This window comes from Pinus tabuliformis, chromosome J (genome assembly GCF_031772625.1).
Source record: "Pinus tabuliformis cultivar Carrire ecotype Pingquan chromosome J, CPIR1, whole genome shotgun sequence".
Classification (NCBI taxonomy): domain Eukaryota; kingdom Viridiplantae; phylum Streptophyta; class Pinopsida; order Pinales; family Pinaceae; genus Pinus; species Pinus tabuliformis.
Window position 1 is genome coordinate 1,064,675,718 of NC_142295.1, and position 27,304 is coordinate 1,064,703,021.

A 27,304-nucleotide genomic window follows, 5' to 3' on the forward strand; every position below is an offset into this window, starting at 1 on the left:
GTGATTAAATGATTTGATGTCGAACATGTTAGAAACCACTTGATTACCAGTCGATGATGTAAACTGTTAACAAGCGTGAGAGAGACCACCAGTAATGTCAATGGTTCTCAAAGTACCAAGCACAACCCGTGAAATGTGAATAGATGTTTTGATGTCGAACACTTCACGGAATCCTTTGATCGAAAGTCAATGATGTAAACTAACGTCAAAGGCGAGAAACCTGCCATTGATGCATGCAGACTTCAAGGTACTGTCGATTCCTAAGTCATCTTTCTAGATAATGTGTCGATGTCGATAGAAAGCGACCCGTTGCAGGCAAGCCCGCAACACGAAATCATTGTTCAAGTTGAAGAAATGTTGCTGTAAGGACTAACTCAGGGATGGTCAAATGGATGACAAGTATTTTGCAGATGAAAGTTTTGCTTGCAGACCTCTTGAACACATAACGACATGACAGATGGCTTGGTGACGAATAACTCAAAGTTAATCCCCGAAACCCGGTTAAAGACTTTCAAAGTGGTTTGATCAACTGTGAGGTAAAAGATTTCCCAACCCAGGTGAATGAAACAGTGTCGTGTTCAAGAGTGGTAATAAAGTTTCTTCTGAGACAAAAGGTGACAAATAGGTTCATTCTTCTCTCTTTTCCCCCACCATTTCTGGCAAGTACCTCTTTACTTTTAACAAGCTTGAGGAGGATAACATATGCTTGATTATAAGCTCATCCTTCGGACGAGTCCAACCTAGTTTAAATTCGAACCCTAGGAAGGAGTGGTTCGTTCCTGTTTGTAATTGAACAGGTCCTCTACTGTAAAAGTTTAACGAGCCCAGTATAGGAGAAACTCGTCGTTTTTCAATTTTAGAGAGTCTGAAAAAACTAAAGGAGACTCCACGTTGAACTTTTTCGTACATTTGTGTCCCTCAAGCCCGAAAAAGTATAAAATAATACCTGGGGGAACCGCTTGATCTTGCGACCAAGGAGTACTTTCATAATAGTGTCGTTGACCTGAAAAGTAAAAAGCGATCAAGGACACGTCGTTTTATTTCCTTATCGAGTTTGAAACGACAAAAACCCGGCAATCTTTTCCTGATTTTGCGGTCAGAAAAGAGCTAAAAGGGGACCGTCTTTTAATTCCGTTTTAACGAGTGTAAAAGAAACGCTCGGCGATCTTTTCATGTTTTAGGAGTCAGAAAAAGGCTTAAAAGATGACTCTGATATTTTTGTTTGTGAAAAATGACAATTTCCCTCGAAATCCCTTTGTCCTGCACAAAAGCAACACATTACTCATACCTGTTTAAAATAGGCAAAAATACATCGAAAAACATCTTTTCATGGTAAAAAATGAACTAATTCATCCAAAAAACCTATAAAAAGACCTTTTACCATGTCATTTTTACCGTTTGACTGTTGAGGTTGAAAAAGGAGCTTTTGACAAGAAACTTCCCGTGGTCGCTGCGGAAAATCCGACCGTCGGAATCGAACGCCGTCTTATCCAGGTATTTTAGACATCCTACTCTGCATTTCTATCCGTTTAGAATTAATTTTTAGGTCTTAGTTTCATTTTTGGGGGGGTTTTGGTTTTGGAATGCGCCTCTCGGCGGACGCGGGTGCCCTTCGGGTGACCCGCGTCCCCCGACTTTTTCCTATACAGGAAAACGGTCGGAAGACGCAGTCCGCCTTCAGGCCAGCCGCGTCCGGGCGCCCTGTGCTGTAAAGGCGGGGTGCGTCTTCCGTGAAACGCGCATTTCAAAACCCCAACCCCCTCAAATAACTATCTAAAAATTCCCAAATCAATTTCTAATGACTATTTCTGGTGTGCAGGGCATTAACCATGTTAGATTGGAGAGAAAGAGAGCATGTAGAGGATGATGAAGCTGCAATAAATCATCAACCTTCCCTGGATGCCCTAAGAGCATGCGGGTTATACAAATACTGGACCATACCGGGCATGAGGGGCCAGGTAAGATTCTTGGAATGGCTGGTTGAGCGATGGAACGTTCAAGAACAATGCTTTTACATAGGAGGGTACCAGCTCGAGATAGAGCCCTCGGATGTATACTTTCTCACTGGCTTGCCGAACAGAGGCGAGCAACTCAGTCTTGCGGGGACTAGGCCGGGTGGCCAATCCCTTGATAGTCTCCGCGACGAGTGGTGCACACCTGGGGCTCACCATTCGAAAGGCATAGAGATAAAACACATCACTCTGCGTGAACTCAAAGTCATAGCGTTCACAGTTACCAGAATTTGCGGCGCGGCCACTTTACACATTGCTTCCGGATCCCAAATGCGGATGGCAATTGACTGTTACCAAGGCACCATTTTCAACTGGTGTGAAGCTGTGTCGGCTCATATGAAGAGCCAACTGACCAAGGAAAAGAACGGACGACTAAAGACTTTTGGATATGGGCCTCTAGTCGTGAGCTTTGCCTTGGAGAGAGTTCCAATGCTGATCCCTCAGCAACTCACTGTTGATATCTTGGGTCCTCGGGAGCCAAAGCTGATACGATGGGTTGCGGTGATGGCCCGGCATCCTGACGAGGGCAGGCGGTGGTTCGATTCTCAGATAGTTACTTTCACTGGTTAGAGGACCAGGTTTTTTCGATACAGGACTTTCCGTATGCCGGAGTGGATTTTAGAGGTGATCCGGACATGGTTCTTCCACCGGGAGAACAATGGGATGACAGAGGTACTTTATTTTTCACAAGTTTTCTAATTATGTATTTTTTTTATTTTTCATATATATCGTCTCAAAACTAACAGTAAAATTTTCAAAATGCAGATGTTGGTCCACAGCGTCCAGCCAACCTCCGGCCTTTTGATAGACTACATCCAGCTGCACCGGTACCGGCCCCACAGGACGCGGCTGCAGAAGTACTAGCTGAGTTGGAGCATGATCTAGAGCGTCTCACGGCAGATATACCTGAGACTACTATGGACGACATTCCTACCAGGCTTCAGCGCTTCGTAGTCGCGGTCCCTGGACCGTTTAGGAGATTTTTGCGTAAGGTAGCCCGCGCAGTGGTGTCATACAGAGAGCACCACCAGTGATTGACTAGTCACTTTTGTAGTCACATGTGACATTTTGACTTTTTGTACTTATCATTTTTGCCGATCATAAGGTGTTTTTCAACCTATGATCGAAGACGATGTATATTTTTTGACACACTCCTATCTATATATATATCACTATTACCGGCTTATCTTGTTTAACATATGTGATGAAATGTTTTTAAATTTACTTGCATGATTATCGTAAATGTCTGTCCAACATCCGAGAAGCAATTGCATCTGCTAATGTATTTAAAGACCTTGGAATATGCTGATACTCAATGTAATCAAATTCACGTTCCAAGAGACGCACTCTCAAAAACAACCTTAATAACACAGGATTTCTAATGGCATAAACTCTATTAAGCTGTAATACAACAAGTTCAGAATCTAACCTCACTATCAAACGTCGAATTCCAAATGAAACAGATTCGGATAATAATTCGATCACTACACTGTATTCTGCAATGTTGTTCGTTGTTTGACCGAGGCTTACCCCATGCATAGAAACTAACTCGTCAGAGGGCGAATAGATAACCCAAGCTGCGGAAGAGATATTCCGTGTACTACGACAAGCACCATCAGCAAATCCAATGTATGTTTGGAGAGGCGTCGACATCTGCAATATCAAGAGTAAAACCAAGATAAGCCAGAATAACGACGAAAAACCACACTCTCTAAGCTAAGCACACTGACTAAACTAACACACTCGCTAGCTAGAAAGAAAATCTAACCTATCTAAAAATTTCTCCATACCCATTATTTAAGCATAATACCTCTTTAGGTAAAGTCCATTTCTGGGTTTACCCAAAGAGTCCCCATCAAAGTCAACTAGCTCATAAGCCCCTTTTGCTAGCTTTCGCTTTACAATGTAGGGTCCATGCCACATAGGAACGAATTTTCCAGCACCTAGCTTATCGTTAGCTTGATCATATAATAGCACTAGGTCTCCCTCCGAAAAACTTCGAGGGGTTATATTTCTATCATACTGAGCTTTCATTCGTTTCGCGTGAGTCTCGATTGCCAATGTAGCGTCACGTCAAGTCTCATCTAATTTAGCTAAGTACAATAAACGTTTCTCCTCTTCAGAAGTAGCTGGAAGTAATTCAACAGCCATTTGAAGTGATGGGATTTCGCATTCAATGGGTAACACAGCTTCCAAGCCATAAAACTAGCTGGAAAGGAGTGAACCCTGTTGAATTTTTCACTGAAGTTCGGTATGCCCATAGCGCTGAAAATAACATGTTGTGCCAATTCGACCGATGAACACCAATGGTTCGTCGGATCATGATAACCAGAACTTTGTTGATAGACTCAACCAAACCATTGGCTTGCGGATAATAAGGAGTAGAGCTATCGTGGCGCAAACCAAGCTGGCTTGTAAGCTCAGTCATCATGATGTTTCGAAAATGGCTCCCATGGTCAGTAATGATTGCTTGTGGGACACCAAACCTAGTTATGATATGATTGAATACGAAAGCTGCAGCTGTTTTGCCGCTTGCGTCGAATGTAGGCATCGCCTCGGCCCACTTAGTAAAATAATCAACCGCAAGGATGATATACGCATGCCCCCCGGCCGAGTGAGGGTTACAAGTAATAAAGTCGATACCCCATTTGGCGAATGGACCAGCGGCAATTATAGGGTGGAGAGGAGCAGGTGGAGCGCGCATCTTGCGATCAAACACTTGACAGTTGTGGCATTTCCTGACGGCAATGATACAATCCTTAAACATAGACGACCAGAAATAGCCAGCGCGCAACACCTTCTGAGCTGTGGCATACCCAGACATCTGACCACCACATGCTCCAGAGTGACAATCATTCAAAACCTTCTCAGCCTCTTCGTGAGTTAAACAACGTCGAAAAACTAAGTCTGACCCCCGGCGATAAAGTGTATCTCCAATAATTCTGTATTGCTGGGATTGAAACCGAATTTTTCGACGTTCTGCTTTGGAAGCTTCCGGCCGAAAGGTTTGGGTCTGGAGATAGATGATTATATCCCCGTACCACGGATCTACCGTACTGATAAGAAACAAAGATTCGTCTGGAATGGACTCTTCTGCCACAGTCTCTGTGTCAGCACTCGGGAAATCACACATCAATTCCGCAAAAACTAAGGATTTCTTAGACTTAGACTTCTCGAACTCCAAGTCGAACTCTTGCAGGATGACAATCCATTTAGAGTACTTGCCCCCTAGCAATTGTTTTGTCAAGATATAAATCATAGGGTTTCAATCCGAAATAACTGTAGTTTTATGGAGGAGAATGTAGTGACGAAAACGCTGGACAGCTTGAACGGCTGCCAGGGCCAATTTCTCCACATGCGAATATTTTAACTCAGTGGGATTTAAGGTCCGACTAAGATAATATATCACATGTTCCGCTCCGAATTCATCTTCTTGAACTAACACCATTCCAATGGTGGAATGCGAAGCTACGAGGTATAAGAAGTAATCCTGGTTGTAGTTGGGAGGATGCAACAACGGTGCATGGGTCAACGCGTGTTTAAGTGCATCAAAAGATTGTTGCGCAATCTCGTCCCAAAAGAATTGTGCGTTCTGTTTCAACAACCGTGTAAAACCTTTAGTGACCTCGGCGTAGTTTGGGATGAATCGGCATAAAAAGTTCGCTTTCCCTTGCAAACTTTGGAGTTGGCGCAAACTCGAAGGAGGAGGCAATTTGATGATAGCCTCGACTTTCGAGGGATCGACGCGAATGCCGGCTTTTGAAACAACAAATCCCAGCAATCGACCTGTTTCTATACAGAAAACACACTTGTGGGGATTCAACCGAATTCGATAATGCCTACACCTCATAAAGATTGCTCGTAGGTGGACAAGGTGATCAGCTCGATGTAAAGAATGAGCAGGCAAATCATCGAGATACGGTTGCACAATGTGCTTGATGTCATGAAACGCATAAGACATCGCCCGTTGAAAAGTGGCCCCGGCATTCTTAAGCCCAAAAGGTAATTTGCAATAAGCAAATGTACCCCATGGACAAATGAATGCCGTTTTTGGTTGGTTGGCAGGTAGAATATTGATTTGATTGTAGCCTGAAAAACCATCCATGAAGGAAAACATTTCACTTCCGGCACAATCATCAATAATTTGATCGATATAAGGCGTAGGATAGTTGTCTTTTGGACAAGCTCGATTTATATCCCTATAGTCGATACAGATTCTTATTGTTCCTTGTTTCTTGTTGACCGGAACAATATTCGATACCCAATCCGTTAACGGGATCGGATAAATGAAACCTGCTTTCAACAGCTTTTCGACTTCTGCTTTAATCGCAGCCGCTTTTCGAGGGTGAATTTGACGCAACCGTTGCCGGACGGGTTTTGCATCCGGGTAGCTCTTTATTTCATGAACAACAATGGCAGGATCGATTCCCAGCATTTCCTCGTAAGACCAGGCAAACACATCGCGGAATTCTTGGAATAGGGCCTTGTAAATTTGGATTTCTTCTTCAGTACATGCGGCACCTATATGAATGTTCTCCTCAATTCCGGGCTTCACTGAAATATCAACGGGAATAGTACGAGAAATATTCCCTAAATTCAACTCTGAATCAGAATGTTTCGTTGGATCCTGAGCGTCTTTGACATATTCAGCGGTAAAGATAGATGAAAAATCATTTTCAAATGCATCATCCTTAGGTAAAAACGAAGATCTGTGATGGAGATCCTCCCATGGTAGATCGTCTACACTCAGGATTTCGCGAAGTTGTTCGTCAGATGACACGACTTCGGGAAATGCTATCCATTCTAAGGGTGAGGTGAAAAGTGACTCTTCACTGACCACATTCATTTGGTCGATTTCGGTTGAATGCGAGTCGGTAAAAGACATGACAACTTCATAAGCAATTTCATATGGACTCAAAGGCATAGCATCACCGAATGAGTCTATCTCAGAGTCAGATGGGACAATCCAAGGATCGTCATAAATAATGTTTTCTGATGTAATCATATGAATTGACGCAAATGAAGGGTCTACGTTGAGTGGAGGGAGAGGAAAAGTTCCCAGTAAACCGGAATCCTTAACTAAACCTACACCAACGTCCCTATAAGGGATTGTCGTCTTACCGACATGCTGGATACTCTCTGAAGAGGCTGGGTCGGATGAAAAGTATGTCAGCTGATCAATAGTCACGATCTTACCGTTATATGGAAACTTAATTACTCTGAAGACCGATGAAACGACCGCTGTCATAGCATATGACCAACTTCGACCCAAAAGAAGGTTGTAGTCTAGAGGGGCATCAACCACTTCCACATCCAGACTAACGGTTTTACCTTCTACCCCTATAGGCAATTCTTGTAGAATACCAAACGGACGGAACCCACGGCCATCAAAAGCCTTAAGGATGGTGGGGGATTGGTTCAACGAAGGAGAACCAAGCGATCTCCAACATTGAATCGACATAATACACGTAGAAGCTCCCTCATCAATCACAGTCCGATGAATAGGCCTGTTTTTGACTATCACTGGAATTTGGAAAGCCATTTGATGGGGGAGATGTGGCATACTATTTTCTAGATCAAAGATTATCAGGTTCGGGTCCTGAACATCAACAGCTCCGATAGCCGACAAAAGTAATTTTCGTTGTGCTGGGCATGATTGCAGCACTTCTAACGCCGACATTGCTGAGGGTGAAACAGCTAAGTCCTCAACAATGTTGTAATTCTGGGCCGCTCTCGCATGTGGATTGAAAGCAGACCTTCGAAGTACACCCTTGGCGGGCGGTTTAATTACTAAGTCCAGGTTAGGTTTTTCGATCTGTAGTGGATCGGAACCGGGAGCTGAGGTTGATGGGTTAGAGTGAGAAGATTCTGCTTCCTTACCATCAACAGGAGCCTTACTACCATAATCTTGCGATCGAGTCGCAATCCTCACATGAGACATCATCAAAATGGGTTCTTCACTGGCATTCGAAGAAGAACCTATCATCTTATTCTCCTGCTCCGGAAATGGATTTTTTAACACAGCAGGAGTGGGAGAACCTTTGACTATTTTCACAACCTCGGCCCGATGAGGGCAATCTCTCGTAAAATGATCCTCTTCACAAATAAGACAAGGATATCGAGGTTTGCGTTTTTCGTCATTGGTTTCCGACTTTTCTGTTTTCTCCTTCGGAGCCTTGTCTGCTTTAGCCTTCTTCTTTCCTTTCTTCTTTCCACCGTTTTTTGATTTGGCTGTAGATGACTCTACAACGTGAATATCGACGATAAGTTCAGGAGAAGACTCTCCTGTCGGAGAATCAGGCAAAGTGATAATTGGAGTAGTTGAAGCCTTGGAAGACTTCTTCTTGCTCTTTGTATTCACAATACCAATCATACCATCAGCGGCATGAGATCCCGAAGGAGCAGCAGCGATTTGATTCGACTTTGGAAGATCCGGAATCTTCTCGTGTAATGTACCCGACTGAGTGTAAACTAAGTCAAGGTATTGTGCCTGAGCAATGACTTGCTCCTCAGTAACTACTCCGGCCTTAGCTACATCTTCAGTAATCTTCGGTAATAATGATTTGACAAACCATTCAGCTAAGATTTGGTCCGGGATAAAAACTTTCACTAGCCTTCTTCGACGTCTCCACTCATGAATATGATCAGAAATATACGTGGACGTTGATTGTTTTAGTGAAGTTAATAACTCCGTGCCGTTATCGTATCTGACCGGCAACTGAAAGTGAGTTAAGAACGAGGTAGCTAACTGGCTAAAGTTGTAAAAAGAGGCCCGTGGTAACTCAATGTACCACTTGGCCGCGAGACCAATGAGTGTACGCTGGAAAAGACGTAAGCGGATCGAATCATCCGAGATAGAATTTGAAGCACACCAGAGGTGGTAAGTCATCACGTGATTGGACGGATCCTCTCCAGACTTACCTTCGAACTTGGGTATATCACTGGGCAACTTATTTGGCATTGGCGGCCAAAACTGAAGATATTGAATTGGGTCGTTCGTTAGGCGCGTCAAGTCTGGTAAATCCAAAGTTGCGATAAACGGTAACTGTCGGTTAGGATCTCTAAAACTCTGGGTCACAATACCAGCCCCAGGAGGAGGATATCCAGGATAACTAGGAACAGGAGTCGCATTTGGGATATTATATCCTCCTGGAAAACTAGGATTAACCGGACCGTACTGGGGTTGTGGAGGTTGTTGATAAGTGTACCCAAGATACGGTTGATACTGGTAAACCGGTTGTTGGACAGCTTGCCCATGTTGGTACTGTCCCTGGTACGGAGGTTGAACAAATTGAGGTTGAGTAGTAACAACCGTACTTATACCAGGCTGACCTACAGGCATCTGGACCGTGGTTTGAATCGTAGATCCAGACAACGGTAAAGATGTCTGTGGTGTGGTAACAGGGACAGTAGAAACTGGAGCCGTCGATACTCCAGACGTAAGTATGGTAGATGTAGCGGTAGTTGCAGCAGCCGTTTGAGATGGAGTACTAGGTGCAATTGACGGCTGAGTAACTACCGAAGTTACAGAGGTTTGAACATTTGGCTGGACAGGTTGCGGTTGCTGGGTTGGACCAGAAACTACGGGTTGTCCAGCTTGAGGAACCATCTGTACACTTGGCTGCAACACCTGTTGACCCTGTGATGGATCCCACACTAACATTCCAGGGTATTGACCCGTAACAGGTTGAGGATACTGAGATCCATAACCAGATTGAGGGTAGGATTGATAATTGTAAGGTGCAGTTCCCATACTTGGAACATATGACTGACCTTGAGGCGGTTGATAACCTTGACTTGAGTATTGACCTTGAGGTTGATAACCTTGAGGTAAATACTGATACTGGGGTTGACCTTGACCTTGAGGTTGGTACCCTTGAGGTTGATAACCTTGGGGTTGATACCCTTGAGGTTGCCATCCTTGAGGTTGCCATCCTTGAGGTTGATATTGATACTGAGGTTGACCTTGGGGTACATATTGAGGCTGAGGTTGACCTTGAGGCATGTATTGCACCATAGGTACATACTGACTTTGAGGTTGCCCCCCAGACACGATTTGTGTACCTTGAGGTTGCCCCCCAGGCGTTAACTGCGGTTGCCCCCCAGGCGGTAATTGGCCACCTTGAGGTTGGGAAACGGGAACTGAACCTGACATCATGTAAATGTCTCCTACACCCAATGGTATATTACCACTGTTTCCAGCAAATAACCCATGATCAACGGGTTGAGGAGATGCCCCTGCAAAGGTACCAGAAAGTGACTGATACCCAGTGGGAACAGAAGGACCGCCGTGTAAAAAAGATTCAGGACTTTGAGTAAACACGGACGACTGACCAGACATATTTACAGGAGTATAAATACCTCCAGGTGGAAAAGGAGTACGAGGTGGAGAAAAACCTACTGAGTTGTCTAAAAAATTGGTTAACGCAAGGTACCAAGAAGTACTTCTAGGAGGACTGTAAAAGATGGATTCACGCTCCCTTAGATCAATAGTAAGTTGACCTTCAAGGTGAGAGACACCTATATCCTCTTCTGGAGCAAGTTCTTCTATAGCAATCAAACCAGAAGGTAGATTTTCGGTGATAATTCTTTCTATTCTTGGTGAATCTGGAACACTAGAAGTTGGAGTAACAGGTTCAGATATTTCAGGTTCTTCGCCTGTATCACTAGCAGACGAAAAATTACCAGTAAGTTCAGAAACTGAAACAGCTTCGGGATTATAACCTGTCTCTAAACTTTGGTAATCTGGATGGACTACCAAGGAAGATTCTCCTTCTTCAGGTGAACCTACTCTACTGTCACTAGGAGTTACAAGGACCTTTAACCCTTCGTGCTGACCCGGAATATCTTCAGGAGGTTCACCCCCCGATTTACGGAGTTTTCTTAACAAATCTATTTCGGTAACAATCTCAGGAGACTTGCCCCGAAGTCTACGGGACTGTCTCGGTAATTCTGCCACAATTAAAGATTTTTAACTACAACACACGAAAACAAAGTAAAAATTTCAAATCAAACCACCTAAAGTCTTCTAAAGAAGCAAGCAAATTTGAAGCACACGCCTAAAGAATCTAGAGCGTCAAACCAAACACAAACAGTAGTCTTCCGGACCAAAAGCGCTAGTTGGTGATTAGGCCCAACCTCGCAGGATTCAGTACAGAAATGGCAGGTGGAACAGTTACCCCGGCAACCTGCTTAATGAATAGACCGGCACAAGTTCCTCCACTTTAACCGTCTCGAAGTGAAGTGAACCCCTCGGAAAATCCAAGTGAGTATAACCGACGTCTGCTCCAGGTACAGTGGGACCTTCCCTCCACCGTCACCTCGGTAGAACCCTAAAGATTATGGTCACTAAAGTTACCAATCACAACAATTACACCTGGGGGAACAGTCTAAACTCCGACAGCACGCAAGGGCAGAGTAACAAGCTCAATCCCCTTACCGGCTCCTTGACAGTAATCCAAGGTTTACCGATAAGTGATCCCTGGCTCCTCGACAATGGTTAATCCGAGGTTTACCGTTTGTAATACGTACTGTCTGGCGTCGTTCCCAACGAGGGGGGAATGATCCCCTCACTGGTTCGGACACGAGCTCGTGCTTCTCCTTTAAGAGGAGCTTTCCCAGAGTGCAATTGAAACAATTGGATTTATTCTACTCAAGATAAACTATCTGTTTGGTTTTGTAGTCTTGGAGAGTTAAGTACTCACCTACTCCAAGACCCTAGCCTAAGCTATGTTGGTGTTTCAGAGCCCTAGAAAAATAAAAATTACTAGATTGATTTTAATTTAAGCGTTACTTTTAAGGTTGTTTCTTAAGTCAAAAGGTGATGGAAGTGAAACCAGTGGTGTGTTGACTCGACTCGAAACCACTACAAAATGCACCTAGGATGATTTACCCACTACTTTACTTTTTCGATGAATTGCTTAACTAAAAAGTTGAGAGAATGCAATTTTTATAAAAGCAACTTCTTAATTAAAGACAATCAAAGAAACAATTCGTTTGTCTTTTCCAAGCATAAAAACATGACCGCTCTTTACTTGCATGAAAAAACTCTTTTTCTTCCAAAAACTTTAAATGCTACTTGAAACAAAACTTTTAAAAGGAGATGTTTTTGTATTTTTCTTATTTAACGAAAAACATAAATCTATTTTAATAAAAATCAATTGCAAACTATGAAATCTATGAAAATTCACTCAAAAAAAAAAACAAATCAAAAGGAAATTACCTTAATTAAACCTAATGAGGCAAAGCCAACAATGATTATTCTAAGGTGTTTTACTTGATCACAATCAAATCAAGGACTAGCTTATTGCAGAACCAAAAACTAGTCAAAACAAAACTCTAATCTTTTTGTTCTTTTGTAAAATGGAAATCAACACTTTATAAACAAGTAATTCGAAATTTGACCCAAAAGACAACTTAAATGGCAAGCTGCTCACACAAGGAGACTTTACGACAGGCCCGACTTCTAAGAAGGCTGACAAACCAGAGAGATCTAAGGCTGGACAACTTTCTACCGTCAAAGTCACTACAGGACCTATTCAAAAATCAAACCCTAGGCCTAAACTTCGTTGAAATCCACTAAAACACTCAAAGCTCACAAAACAAGTTCAGGTGAAAATTTTTGACAGGGTACTAAAGGATCTGGGCAGAAAACACTAAGAAAAAACAAAATCTAAAAGCAATTAAAGCAAAAATGGAGTTTTCCTAAATTTTTACAGGAAGACGCAGGCAACCCGTTAGAACAGGCGCGGGCCCGCTCTGTGCAAACGGAAACAGCGCGTCCAAAGACGCACTGTGCAGTACTCAGAGGGTGCGTCCTTTTGGAAAAGTTAAGAAAAACCAAATCTAACTAAATCTAAAGCTAAGCCACCCAAATACTAATTCTCACAGTCAAAAACCAGAAAATAAAAATGATTTTCTCAGAGCAAAGTTCACACAAAGGAAAAGACTTTCACATTAATGGCTTCCCCAGTGGAGTCGCCAATTTGTCGTGGCGGAAAAAGTCGTTTGTGCGGACACAACTGACCTCCCTAGGAGTCTAAACTCTCTAGCGACAAACAAGACAAAATGGAGCGATCTTTCTCTAAATACACCTTTTAAAACATGAAAACTACAAGTGTTTAGGCTTACCTTATTCCAAAACGCTGTTGTTGTAGTCCGTCCTTGCCGATCCGGATGAGCTCCTCCTTCACATCAATTCCTGCAACCACAAACAATCAAACAATTACCAATCACTTGCATCTCATATAATAAAACATATATTCAACATGCAGACCAAGGAACACATGAAATAACTCATTAACACAAGCTATTGAGAAAAATGAACCAGTTTGTATTAATAACGAAACAAAGAAACTCTTACAACCTGGCCTTGGTGTTGTGCAAGTTCCTCCCAGGGTCCATCAAGGGTTTTCCTCTACTTTGACAAAGCTCACCCACTTCCAAGTAGAATCAAGCAAAGACAATCTCTCCTCACAAGGTTCTAAATGGGAGTCCTAATTCCTGCAGCATTTACCCAAAGAAAATGTATAGCTTCAACCTCCTCTCCCTCTGGCTCAATACCTTTACTTATAGTGCTGTAAAGAGGTTATTCAGGTCCACCATCAATGGGATAATCCCCCTCTTTGGGTGGGATAGCTCCCTTATTGATGGGATAAGTTCCTCCTTAATAGGGATACATGAACCAACTGGAGGCGCATCCATTTCATCAAACCGACCTCTAGAAAGTTCTAGAAGTAACCACAAGTAACTTTTTTAAGATGAAACTTGCGCATTTTGCCTTTTACAGAAGGACGCACCTGTCCCTTAACATACAGAGCGTCCTAGGATGCAGCCTTTGTGAACATTGTGAGCGTCCCCGCAGGTAAGGCTTGAGAGAACCTGCGTCCCCAGAGATAAACACATTTTTTACAAGACTTTCTCTCTTCTTTGAGTTTGAGATGGATAGCAGAGGCATAAGACTTGCCTAAGAGGGTAGCATGACTATTGATTGAGCCATACTAACTGTAAATAGTCATGGTGACATTTTTTAGTGTAACAGCTGCACCCAACAGACTCCCAACACTCACTTGTGACTCGTCCTGAGTCACTTAGCCTCAATGCCCTTGATCTTCACTGCAATTCTGTTGTATACTGCATTTTATGGTTGCACTATTTCTTCCATTTGTTTCTCATGTTTGTGTGTCTCTTCTAGCAATGCCTCTGTGGTTGGGCGGACAACCTTCTGTAGTATCTCTGCCTCCCTTTTCTTTAATTCTTTGAGCCTATCATCCACTACCTGAGACAACTTGAGCACCTCATCATATCATGGCTAAGTCCTTGCTTGAAATATCTACTCCTTCCTCTGAAGTTCATCTATCTGCTTTTGGAGGTTCTTCCCTTCAATAATGTTGGCGAGTCTCTTTAAGACTGGTGAGGTTTCTACAACTGATAGGATCTCTTCGCGCTCCTTCTGCTTCACCTATAATTCTTCCTCGACTTTCTAGATGTTTGGATCCTCCTACAATGAGGTCCAAATTTGCATCATGCCATCCAATAGCTTCATAAATGCTCTTTTCTCACGTCCCTTAATGGCAATTTCCCTTTTTAACAGTAGCCTTTTCCTTCCAACAGTCATATTTCTAGTCAAGCTCGATGAAACCTCCCTCGTGGCGCAATCACCTTTTCTTTGTCATCGTTCCTTTGGACCATCTTATTCCTCAATATCACGCAGTAATCTTCCTTCGGTGAAGTTCCTTTTTGCAGAGTAGTTTATAGTCATGTGCCCACTTTCATCTGCGGGTGGAACTAAGACTGTCTTCCTATTAATTTCCAGTGGGAAGTTCCAAGGACACAATCATCCCTGTATATCTTCAATATACTACCATTCACTCGTCCCAGAATTAGCTAACCATTCAACTTCACGAGTTGAACTGCACCACCATTAGAGATGTGCTTGATGATATATGGTCCTATCCAATTTGTTTTAAATTTCCTCATAACTTCATCATTTTACTGTGATATAATAATACAATATCTCCTTCTTTGAATGTATTCTTCTTGATGTGCCTTTCATGCCAAGCTTTCTCCCTTGCTTTTTGTACTTGCGGATGGGACCCTACTACAAACTTGTCTTCTTCTAGAGCTAGTATATGCCACCTTCTTTCCTTCATACTATCAAGGACTTCCATATCTGTGACAGTTGCAATTCTCAAGCTTGGCATAATGTATTCCATATGCATAACTGCCTCTTGTCCATATACCAACCTAAACGGTGTTTGCCCTGTCAATTTCTTGCATGTTGTTCTTTATGCCCACAACACAGTTGGAATTCTCAAATCCCAGTCATCTCTATTCACATTGCATACCTTGGTCAATGCCTTCTCCATAATCTTATTGAAAGATTCCACTGTTCCATTGGCCTAAAGATGATAAGGAGTGCTCTTTTGGTGATAAACTTGGAATTCCTCAGTTAGTACTTCAATATTCGTGTTCAAGAAATGTGTGCATTGGTCACTCATCAATATCCTCAGACAACCAAACATGGACAATATATATTCAAAGATGAACTTCACAGCAGTTTCTACACTGCAATCCTTCACTAGTCCTGCCTCAATTATCCCAGTTGTTAACATTTTTTTGGATTCTTCTTTCACTCTCTCCTTGTATTTTGGAGTTATTCTATAAGGTCTCTGCTTGGTAGGCTTCACATTAGGTTTCAAAGGAATCCTCATGACTCCCAAATCTCCTAATGTGCTCTTCATATCTGAAAATTTGGTAGGGAACAACTCTTGATATCCATGCAAGATATTTGTTATTTTGTTGACTGTGTCTTCATCCCAGTAATCTTCTATTGTTGCATATTTCGGTTCAGCCTTTGATCCTATATTCACCTTCCTTATCTTCAATGTCTTTGTTATATTAGGCATCTCTATCTTAGGTCCATTTACTTCACGATGACCTTCTGACTCTTTAATGTCAATGTTGCAAGGCTTTTCATCCTTTTCGGTAGTGAGATTATAGCATTCCATTCCATTGCATATATGCATAGACCAATCAGGAAACAGAACCATTTGTTGGTTTTAGGGGGCTTGACCCAGGTTCAAAGTGTGTTTTGCACCAAAAAAACCCTCAACCACTAGCTCTTTCATAAAAAACTTGCAAGCAGATCACAATCTCACCCAAAGCGGTTATGGGAGGATATAGCACCAGGTTTCTACAACAAGTGGGATATGCACGTTGTTGAGTCCGTGTATTTACTTATGTTTCATATCTTCCTGTAACTTCATGTACATGAATAACTTCGCATTGATGATTAACTTTACAGAATTACTCTTGTCGCTTCAAATAAAAGAAAATAATATAACTTGTATTCTTTCATGTAATTCAGTAAAAAGCATGCATAACGATAATAACAACAACATAGAAACATACATAATATTTCACCAAACTTATTCTTTATTATTATAGAAATTCAATACATATACTTATTCGACCTGTACACCTAGCTACAGGTGGTCTATGCACTCAGCTGGGGACTCTTCCAGGCCTCTGTGCACTCAACTGTGGAGCCTTCCCAAAATACAAACTCAAGACAGAGAATATAATTCACTTCTCATCTTCTCTCATTACATGATTGATATTCTTTACAAATTATTACATATTCTTTAAATAGGCTTCCTTACTACAAGACCATGGTCCACATACCATGGATCCAACAAAAAAATAACTAAAACCCAATATCCATTACAAAATAAGGGGCTTTAACCCACCCTAAAGCCCCTAAAACATCGCGCGATGAATATAACTTCGTCAACTCCACTTCTCAAAATGTGAAGTCTTTGACCCAAAATTTGAACCAAGTTGGGCTGTGCCCAAAAATTATCCTAAGACGATAATTTAAGTTTTCAATTTTTACAATAATACAAATTAATTGAGAATTCCATTCAAAAGATGGTGTACCCAGACATTTAAAAGATGACTATATTTGTCATCAAATGCATGATATAATGCCATGAAAGATGGCATCCTTATTTTCCACATCCTCTACATACTTCATCAATATTCTCTTTGTTTTTTGGAACATTTGTGAGGGTTTCAAATCATAGGCAACAAGAGAAGCCAATCTAGTTAAATCTCCTAATCGATAGACCATATTCATTGGTTGCATTTACTCAAAGGACCTTTTTGTACCATAGCTCTTTTCCATAAGAAGCTTAACGGTATTATAAATGCAAACCAAGTTTTTATACCTTCCTTGATCCCAATTAATTTCTCTTAACCTAATCTAATCCAAAAATAGGAGTAGGTGCTCTAATTCCTCTTAGGGGAAAAGGAATCCCCATAGATGGGGGAAACCATATAAAAAATTCTACTAGCTCTAGGATATGTTTGTATGAAGTTTCCATTAATTTATTGAAGTATACCAAAAATCTCTATCATATAAAGTGTTTATTGTGCCAAATTTGTTTACTTGTAAGTGAATAGGGTAAACAAACTCATAGTACCATACATGTTCATCTTATTATGTACCTACACACCAACAAGGTAAAATTTGTCCATCATGAAAATAGTTATAGGCTTCAAATTATACCAAATGAGTGAAATCATGCATAAACATACTTACTAAAGCCATTATATATTAATAGTTTGAGTAGATATCAATTTTTATTGGGAATAATAATGTCTAGACAATACATACGATTAAATAGTCTTTTCAAAATGTTCACTTACTCAAGTTAGCTTTGTGTCAATGTGAGAAAGAAAACCTAAAATATACTTTATGCAAAAGGGCTTGATTTTGATGTTTGGTTGTAAAAGGTGGCTACATCCTCCATTGGACGGCGCATCTTTCCACATACTGCAATCCCAACCCTCCCATGAATTGGTAATATATGATAGCAACATCGAAGAGGTGACTCATAGTCATTATCAAAGGAGAAAAATGACATAGAATAACTCATAGTGCTTATCAAAGGAGAAAACTGACATAGTATGAGGGCTCTTTGAGTTTTTTTAAATTAGTTCAATTATATAATTCCTAAAATAACATATGAAAATGTCATCATGATGACATGAAAAGGGGCTTTATCCCTTAATCTATATCTACACGCTTCTATTTTAAAAAAATTAACCAACACTATAGTGGATTCTATTTTTGCTTCGATGACATGGATTGTGCTTTTGTTGTCTAGTCGTAGCTTTTGTTGTCTAGCTGTAAACATTGGAGCATCATTCCACATTGTGCAATCCAACCCTCCTTTTCAAACATAATTGGCATCAATATCTAATATATGAAGATAACTAGCGTAGTAACCCCAACCCTCCTCTCTTAATAAAATTGGCAGTTTGTGATAGAAAAGTGCAAGAGATAATCGACACTACTTATCAAATAGGTTATCTCAACGGTCAAGGATCTTGATTACTTTAATTCGATTCAATTTTTGACTTCATATTGGCATTGGAATTACCATTGCATTGCCTATCCTCCTCCTCCTCTTAGAGTTTCTTGCAGTGTGTATCTTTAGTAATTCATCAACATATAAGTGTTGAGATATCAGAGATTACATTTGGGAATATGGGATTTTGGCATTAACAAACTAGTAAACGAAATTTTGAGAAAATGTGGAAAAGGAAAGAACCAATTATAGAAGCCCACAAAAAAGAATTAAAAGTGGAGTAGGAAGACAATCATTGTTATTGTGAACTAATTTTGTAGCAAAAGTAGTAGATATATTTGTGAAAAAAAAAGATAGGAACATGAGAAGAAAATGTTGCTAGTTGAGAAAAGGGGTAAAGGAAACAACTTGTGCTTTTGAGGCACGATGTGTAGGTATGCATGCACCGGTGTTAACACAAGCTCATCTTAACATGCTTTAAGTTGTTTCCAACTACCTAGTTGTTTCGTAGATTATAAAAATGTGACTAGTTTAACAAATAGAAGTTTATGAATTGACCATTAACAACACTGGAAGTTGGGAAACATTAGTTCCCAACTAATCCTATGTTAAGGAAGACAAGTACACAATGGTGTTCACAATAAGTGTTGAGGTATTACTCCTGGTCGGCCCTAGGAATATATCTCCATGGACTATATGTCTAGCCTTCCTCCTACCAAGCATGGCAATGCCTGTGTATTTGTGGTCATCGACAAATTTTCTAAGATGGCCATATTGGATTCCTGCAAGAACAATATCACTAGAGAAGCCACTACAAACCTCTTCCTTGAACGAGTGTGGGTATATTTTGGGATCCCGCCGACCATTATATCAGATCTAGATAGAAATTTCCTAAGCGCATTTTGGTTGAGCCATTGATCAATGTCGGAGACCAAGCTCACCAATTCGATTGCATTCGACTGCTAAATGGATGTCCTGATAGAGGTCATTAACAAGATGATTATGCACATACTATGCATGTACAACTCTAAGTATCTGTGAACATGGGATGATATTCTTCCCTATGTACAACACAACCATAACAAATATCTCCATAGCTCGACTGGCCATAGCCCCTTTCAAGTGGGTTTGGGATTTCAACCATTATTTCTTCTTAATATTGCACTACCTTTCGCAATTACACAGGAATCATCTGCCCATGTTCAGTCTGAAGCTGATAAAGCCACCAGGTTTCAGTGCATTTAATACATCCACTAGTAGGTCCATGAAATCTTGGATAAATCTAATGCTAAGTAAAAATAATGGCACGATTATCATTTGGTGCCACATAAGTTTTAGGTGTGCAACAAATTTTGGTTATAGCTGCAAAAATAAGGACTTACTAAAGCCCATTGGAAGCTTCAATCACTCTGATATGATCCGTACACCATCACCAAGGTTGTGGGAGACAACGCTTTTGATCTCAATATCCCCCAATTCCTTGGCTTGCTCCCCATATACAATGTAGATCACCTTTGACCATACTTTCCACCATTGTTAGGCACATTAGACATTATTGAGCAATTGACACCAACAAGACTACATTGAATAGGCCATAAATTATTGTATCATTGACACAAAGATAAAGAACACTCACAAACTAAAGATCCATTGGTATCGAGTTTTCAAATTTGGTATCAAAGATAAGGTTTGGAAAAAGGAGGCCTGGAGATCACTTCTGTTGGCTTAAAATAAGGCTAGATAATTTTTATCCGTGGAGACCTATTCTATGAAGACTAGAACTCTGAGATAATGATATTTATTTGATTGTAAGTGAAGGATGACAATAAGAATGATATTAAGTCTGAAAGTATGATCTGAATTTTCGTGTTATAGTTCGGAAATAGTGACAAAATTATCTTCATGATGCAAAGCCTTGTGGCTTGAAGTGTATACTAAGGTATGATAAATTGTAATAAAAAAATTTGGGCAATACCTTGGTACCTTGAAATATGGCATGATGAAAAGACTAGTGAATTAGAGGTGCATATAAGTAATACGAATGAAAAATGATGCAAGTTATGAAGGTATAAAAAGACAAGGATGCAAGTCATTTTTCAAGACATGACTATAATATATGATCCAATTTCTTCATCTAATGATACGAGTCACTACTATAATGAAATTTGAAGTAGTAAATTAACTATACTAAGAAACTGAGTTTATACATAGTAAATACCCCTTTCAATATGATGCAAAGTAATATAAAAGGATGAGAGCCCTTGATTGGTTGATCTAAGATACAACACTAATACAAAGGATATGAAGATATAGTAATGAAACGAAGGTATAATATATGATAGTGATGGGAAGGATATAGACATGGATAATATAACAATGATATTGTTACCTATTATGTGATGATGATCCAGATACCATAATACAACAACTTTATAGATGCAAAGATGATATAACAGTGACCTCGAGTTTCACCCTTATGGAAGTATAACGGTTATGATAGTATACCATTGTGACACCGATACGTCAATGACTCAATTGCTTTGAAGTTCACATATTAAATTGGTAGTGACTCGCATTGAAAATAACTTACCCTCTAGCTTGATATATTATACAGAAGCTTAATATTTTACAGTGATAACGATCATATATATTTGTTGGCTCACTCCAATATCATTACATAACTTTGTCGCTCACATTTTCTTGATGGCTCATTAATGATCCAGATTGCTTCATATAAGGATTGATATTAACTCCATGGTTCACGTATGTGGTTTTGTGACATCATTATCTCTATAGTGGATCTATGTAGCATCACATATGGTTCTATATGGCATCACTAATCTCTGCATACTATGGCTCGCACAGTGATGTAGTTCCCTAACTCGCACTGTGATATGGCTCTCACTTTAGCATCACACTTGTTATTACATTGGTTTTTTGTCAGTACTCATATCTACAAATGTTTCATTTCACATTCCATAATACTCGAACTATAAAGTGGTTCATGAGACTCATAGACTATACAATAGAGGCATCAAACTTGACTATAACTAAAGAATCACTGTGAAATGGCTTTATCATTACAATGATCATGAATCTTCTATGTTCAGTACAATGATATCATTCAGGATCATTCTTGATAGTGAGTTATCTCTACAATCAGGTAACCATGATTTTAGATGGCATCAATATCTCTTATAATAACATAATTATATAGTCGATCGAGCAACATTACAGTGACATTGTCTAAGTGTCATCACATAAGTAGATGGCATAATTTTTTCTTACTACAGTAGCTATTCTATGAAGGGAATGTTTTCATTTGGTTCTAGTGATATATAGGTATGGTAGCTAGACCACAAAACCATATTTTAGTTTTGGCTACAATAATGTTTGGTTATGGTGAATAATCTACAAAGGACTTATATTATTCTGACTCACAATGGTTGTTGGTTGGTCTATAGAGGATGTATATAGTTTTGAAGGACTTACTTCATCAATGAACTCAGCTTGAAGAAATGATCTTGTGTTGTAGCAGCTACAACCACCCTCCAAAATTTTTCCGTAGCCTCGTTTTGGAGCCTCCCTTCCAAACTTCATAACATCTTGCCTTGCTTTGTTAAGTTCAGAAGATTCATTGTCTTTCTTGCACAAAGGCATCCTGTTGATTACAACTTGATCCATTACCCTCATAGGCTGTTCACCCAGACTTGGTCCAGTTGTAGGCTGAGTAACTTCCCCTTGAAAATTGCACATTTCTAAAGGGTAACCAACCTTCCCTCCAGAAATTGTGCAATCCTCTCTGGCAGCCTGTTGGGCTCCAGGATTGCACAATCATGCCTACCAACACTCCCATTAGGATTGGTGAAAAGTTCCCTAGCAAGGGTGCTCAGCCCAGAATTTGCACAAATCTGGGTAGCAGTTAGCTGCTCTGCCCAGAAATTGCACAAATCTCCTGGGCAGTCAGCCCAACTCCCAGCCAAAAATGCGTATTTCCTTCAAGCAGTTGAACAGCCTCTTGGATGTGCAACTGAGTTGACTGGTTCCCTCCTAGACCGAGCAAGACACACTTGCATGCATATGCTACTTCTCCCAAGGCAGCATGCAAAGGAATCCCTTGTCTCAAGGATATATGTTTAGCAATTGGAGGTTACATGTAAGGTACAATTCAGAAACCTTCCACCAAGTGTCGCTTCGCCTGAATTTGTGGCATGTGCATCACAATCTCGATTTTATCAAAACTCATTAGCCAGACACTAGAGAGCTCACTCCTCACATCAACCTTTAGCTTTGACATCCCACATCACATCTAGGAGCAGTCGACACATTCACCTCAATTGTTTTGGGGTAATCCTACTTCCCATGCCTTGTGCTGCATTTCCCTCACTTTTTGTGTTTTCGCTTGTGTGAGTACTATTTTCTTGATTTCTTTGAATGCTTGCTGTCGTTTACATGTATTTCGGCTTGTCCTAGCTCTGTTTCAATTTTTTTTTATCTCATTGTTGTCGCATGCATGAAACTGTTGCACGGACGTTCACCCAACCAACAAATTGCCTCACCCACATGCTTGTTGATCTATTTGTTGAATCTTTCATTCATGTTTTTCATGCACTGTCAATCACTTCTGCTATCACTTAGTGTTTCCATGCAATTACTATCTTAGTTACTTCAATTTGCCCATCGGCAAGTCAGGCCAACCTTGGCTCAGACTCTACCTTCATTAAGGCTGCATTACGCAATCTGGGGAAGGAAGGCTCACCCTCCTCTCCATATTTGTGCATTCTTTCCCAGCACTAGCCTCCAGGACTATTTTGTGCATTTCTAGAGGACAGTGGCTGCTTGGCCCAAGAAATTGCACAAATTTGTCCTTAGGCCAGCAGTCTTTCCCAGCTGGAATTGCACATTGCACAATCCCAGTAGTTAGCAGCTAGATTGGATTGTGCATTGCACAGTTCCAGTAGTTATCCAGTCTCCCAAAATCCCAAACTATGCCTTGTGCAGGCTTGGCAGTTGGTCTCTCGACCTCTTGGCTGAAATTGCTTAACCTTCATGATCACGCACCCAGGTATGTTGCAAGTCAGTTCTCATTTTCATTTTGGTTTTCGACTGACATATTGCTTTCCATGAGTGTTTCCATGTCTCTAGGTATCCCATGTGTTCATCTGCCTCTCAACAGTATAGGTACAATGGTTTCTAGGAGAGCAGAGATAAAGACACCGTTCAGAGCACTCTTGGGGATGCAGTCGATCAAGTGTCCATGGACTTGCCTACCCACGAAGACATCAAGTTGTTTGTAGACAAGGTGATCCAGGTGGATGTTGGTGGCCACCCACCTATCCCATTTGGATCCCCACAACTATCTCTTTCAGTTTTTCAGTTTCCTTAATTGTAGCAAAGCTTACTATTTTTAGCAGTTTTTCGGGTCCTAAACTTCCGGAGCCATTTTGAGGCCCTAAACGACATTTTTGGGAAATATAATAGAAACATGGGTCCATAGATCAATTTTTCTCTTCCCAAAGTTGTAGTTCTCAGATAGATCTTTCTAACAAGCTATTGTATGCATCAAACGAAGATCAAGTGCCAAAGTTATGACCCCGGGAAGTTGATGTACCAACTTACCCAAAACGGGGCCCACAATTTGGCGTTTCATCTTCTAGGGTTAGGTTTTGGGATGTTAAGGGTTTCCCATTGTTTCTCAATAATAAATAGGCCTTCGAGCCTCATTGTAACACAGTTCAGAGGCATGTAGCTGCCACATCTATTCTCAGAGATAAGCTACCATCACCCTCGCTGGTTTATCATTTATGTTTGTAAGCATATTTCAGATGAAATGAAGCTTTATGGTTATCTCTATATTTTATTGTGTTCATGTTTAAATCTGGATCAGTGGTATCAGAGTGGTCTGCTTTTTCTCTGTTTTTCTTTGCATGCCCCCAACAAGGTGGGGATATAAGGAGTTAGGGCTTGAACTGGTCGAACCTTTGCAAGACCAGCCTCGCAAATCCCGACGGCCTCCCATGGCGGATGAAAAGAAAGATGAGGGGGCAGGATATCCTATCAAAATCTTACTCGAAGAAGCCCTTAAGTGGCAAAGGAACGTGATGACAGATAGCTTTGCGTAGATCCTTCAGTGGCTACCCAGGGGTGATGCATCGACTTCCAACAGCTACTCTAGAAATGCCACATCATTTAAGGCACAAGTTAATTTTTAAATCCCCATATTCGAGGGTCAGAAAGACACAGATGCCATAGATAAATGGTTAAATCTTTTAGAGGGTTATTTCTCTGTTCATGAATTTTCGAGTTGGGAAAAGATTGTTTTCGCTCTTCTCAAAGAAGTGCCCAATGTCAAGGACTGGTGGAAAACCTACTACGAGCAGAAGAATGAAAGTACGGGCTCACTATTTTCAGCCACACCAACTTGGGATTCATTCCGGGATGCCGTCAAGGAGCAATACTACCCTATTAAAAGCTATGAGGACAAATACATCAAATGGACCACACTGCAGCAGGGAAGGGACCAAAGATGTGCCGGAGTTCACAAACATTTTTCATACCCTTCACACACAGTTGGGTATCAAAGATTCTGACTTGCATCCGGTACTCAAATATTGTGGCTACCTACATAGATACATCCAGGAAGAGATGGATTTCTTGAACATCTCCTCGCTTAGCATGGTGTACCGATACGCTGTCAAAATTGAGCAAAAGTTCAAACAGAAGAAGTGAGACTTTGGATCTGTGAATCCAAAGTAAGGGAAAGGCTTCCCCAAATCACAAAACCAAGGACAAAGCCAAGACAGGGCAACCCAAGACAACCCATCGAAGTCACAAGAAAATAACAACACCACAAAGTCAAAGAAGGACACAGGAAAGTGGTGTGAGTTCCATAAGAGCCCCACTCACAACAAAAGTGAGTGTTGAACCAAGCAGTCACTAGTGGCGGAGTTGAAGGCTTCCAAATTAGATGCATGTTCAGACCCTGAGTCAGAACCCAACAAGGGGAATGGAAAAGGGAAGCAGATCATTGATGCAGAGCCTAGTGTCACTGTTGCCACTACCAAGATCCAGAAGAATGAGCCCAAAGATCCAGAGGAGGGGGAACATCTTTTCCACTCACAGATGTGGGTGAAGGGTTTTCCGCTGCAATTCATTGTCGGCAGTGGTAGCCAAAAGAACTTCATTTCAGTGGAGGTCGTGAAGCAGTTGGGCCTACCAACTACACCACACCCACAGCCATACAGTATCGGGTGGCTTCATGAAGGACGAGATCTCAAAGTTCGCCAACAGTGCCGCCTTCCCTATAGCATCAAGCCCTTCATAGACGAGGTATTGTGTGATGTTACACCTCTGGATGTTTGTGATGTATTATTAGGCCAACCAAACTTGTGGAGGCAACATGCTTTGTATGAGTCAAGGCCTCGCACTGTCATTATTTCTTTGGATAATTCATTATACAGGATACCAGAGGTAGCCCCACCTACCACCACCTCTTTGATCTCTACTAAGAAAGACAACAAGCTCATGTCCCAAATGATGAAAAGAGATCTTGGGTATCGGCCAAAATCCCCTTTCTTATAAAAATCCTAAACCTTGGACCTGTGGTTAAGACCCACAAAGCCCTATCGGAAGCATTCTAGGCTTTAAGCCTTTTTAACACCATGGACTTACATTAAAATCTTCCCCAATATAACTATCGGAAGCCACCCCATCGGCTTTATTAATTATTGGAGCTTTAAAGCCCCGCGGCCACACATATACAAATACACAGGAAAACACTATAAAACCCGCTCCATTTCACATACACGGACTTCAATCATTATACACCCGCCTTTATAAATATCGGCGGGTCTGCCCATTCGGCGATTGCAATAATCTCAATCCTTCGATCTCCGATGCGATACGATCGCCCTCGCAGACCCGACAACCCTTTATGCTCCTTCCTATAACGACTTCGGGTCCGGAATATCGGGGTTGGTAATCGTTACCACGGTTGCGATGCGATCGGCCTCACGGACCCGATACTTCTTTACGCTCCTCTTTATAATGTTTCGGGTCCGGGATATCGGGTCGTGGCCTCTCCGTTCTATGATGCGATGGGTTCTGCGGACCCGACGACTCCCTTATATTCCTCTTTATAAAGTTTTGGCTTCGGGATGTCAGAGCTCACACATAGAAATTCTAAAGGCCCTCCGATGCGATATTTGGTTCGGACCCAATATGGGCATGAACCAATATAACAAGATTTCACGTCCGGAACTACGTTCTGCTTAATGAAAATGTTATGAATCCTCTGTGTAAACAGAGTAACCACAAAACTTTGGAAGATAGCTCAGGAAGCCTGCGTACGCTGCAATGAAAGGGAAACGACCATAAAGGTTTAATCAAACATCATGCGGGAAAATATAAGGCAAATCCATCAACAAGTTATTAGATACATGCATACATATTGTCAATTAACAGAACACCATTAATTCCGATACACAGAGAAAAGTTTTTCAAGAATAATGCTTCCGGCACCCGCTCCTCTCGCTCTGTGCTTCACCCTCGAGCGTGGTTGCTTACAATTATTTCCACCCTACTGTTTCACATCATAAACAATCACGGGGCAGGCATTTCATACGTTCTAACATAATCAGGAACTCTGTATATATTAATATGAAAGCATAAGTTTACATTCAAGAGACTTTGGGCTCTCGCACACCCACACACACAGGCCAGATTTTCCTTACTAATGGCCTCTCTTCACAAGCCAAATTCTCAACACTAGTGGCCTCTCCTCACAAGCCAAATTCTCAGTACTAGTGGCCTCCTCCTGCCCGTAGGCTTACATACATATATATAATAAACATTGAATCGGATCCTTGAGGTCCGATCAAAAGCCTAAAGCTTCTACATGCATGCATACATGGCAAA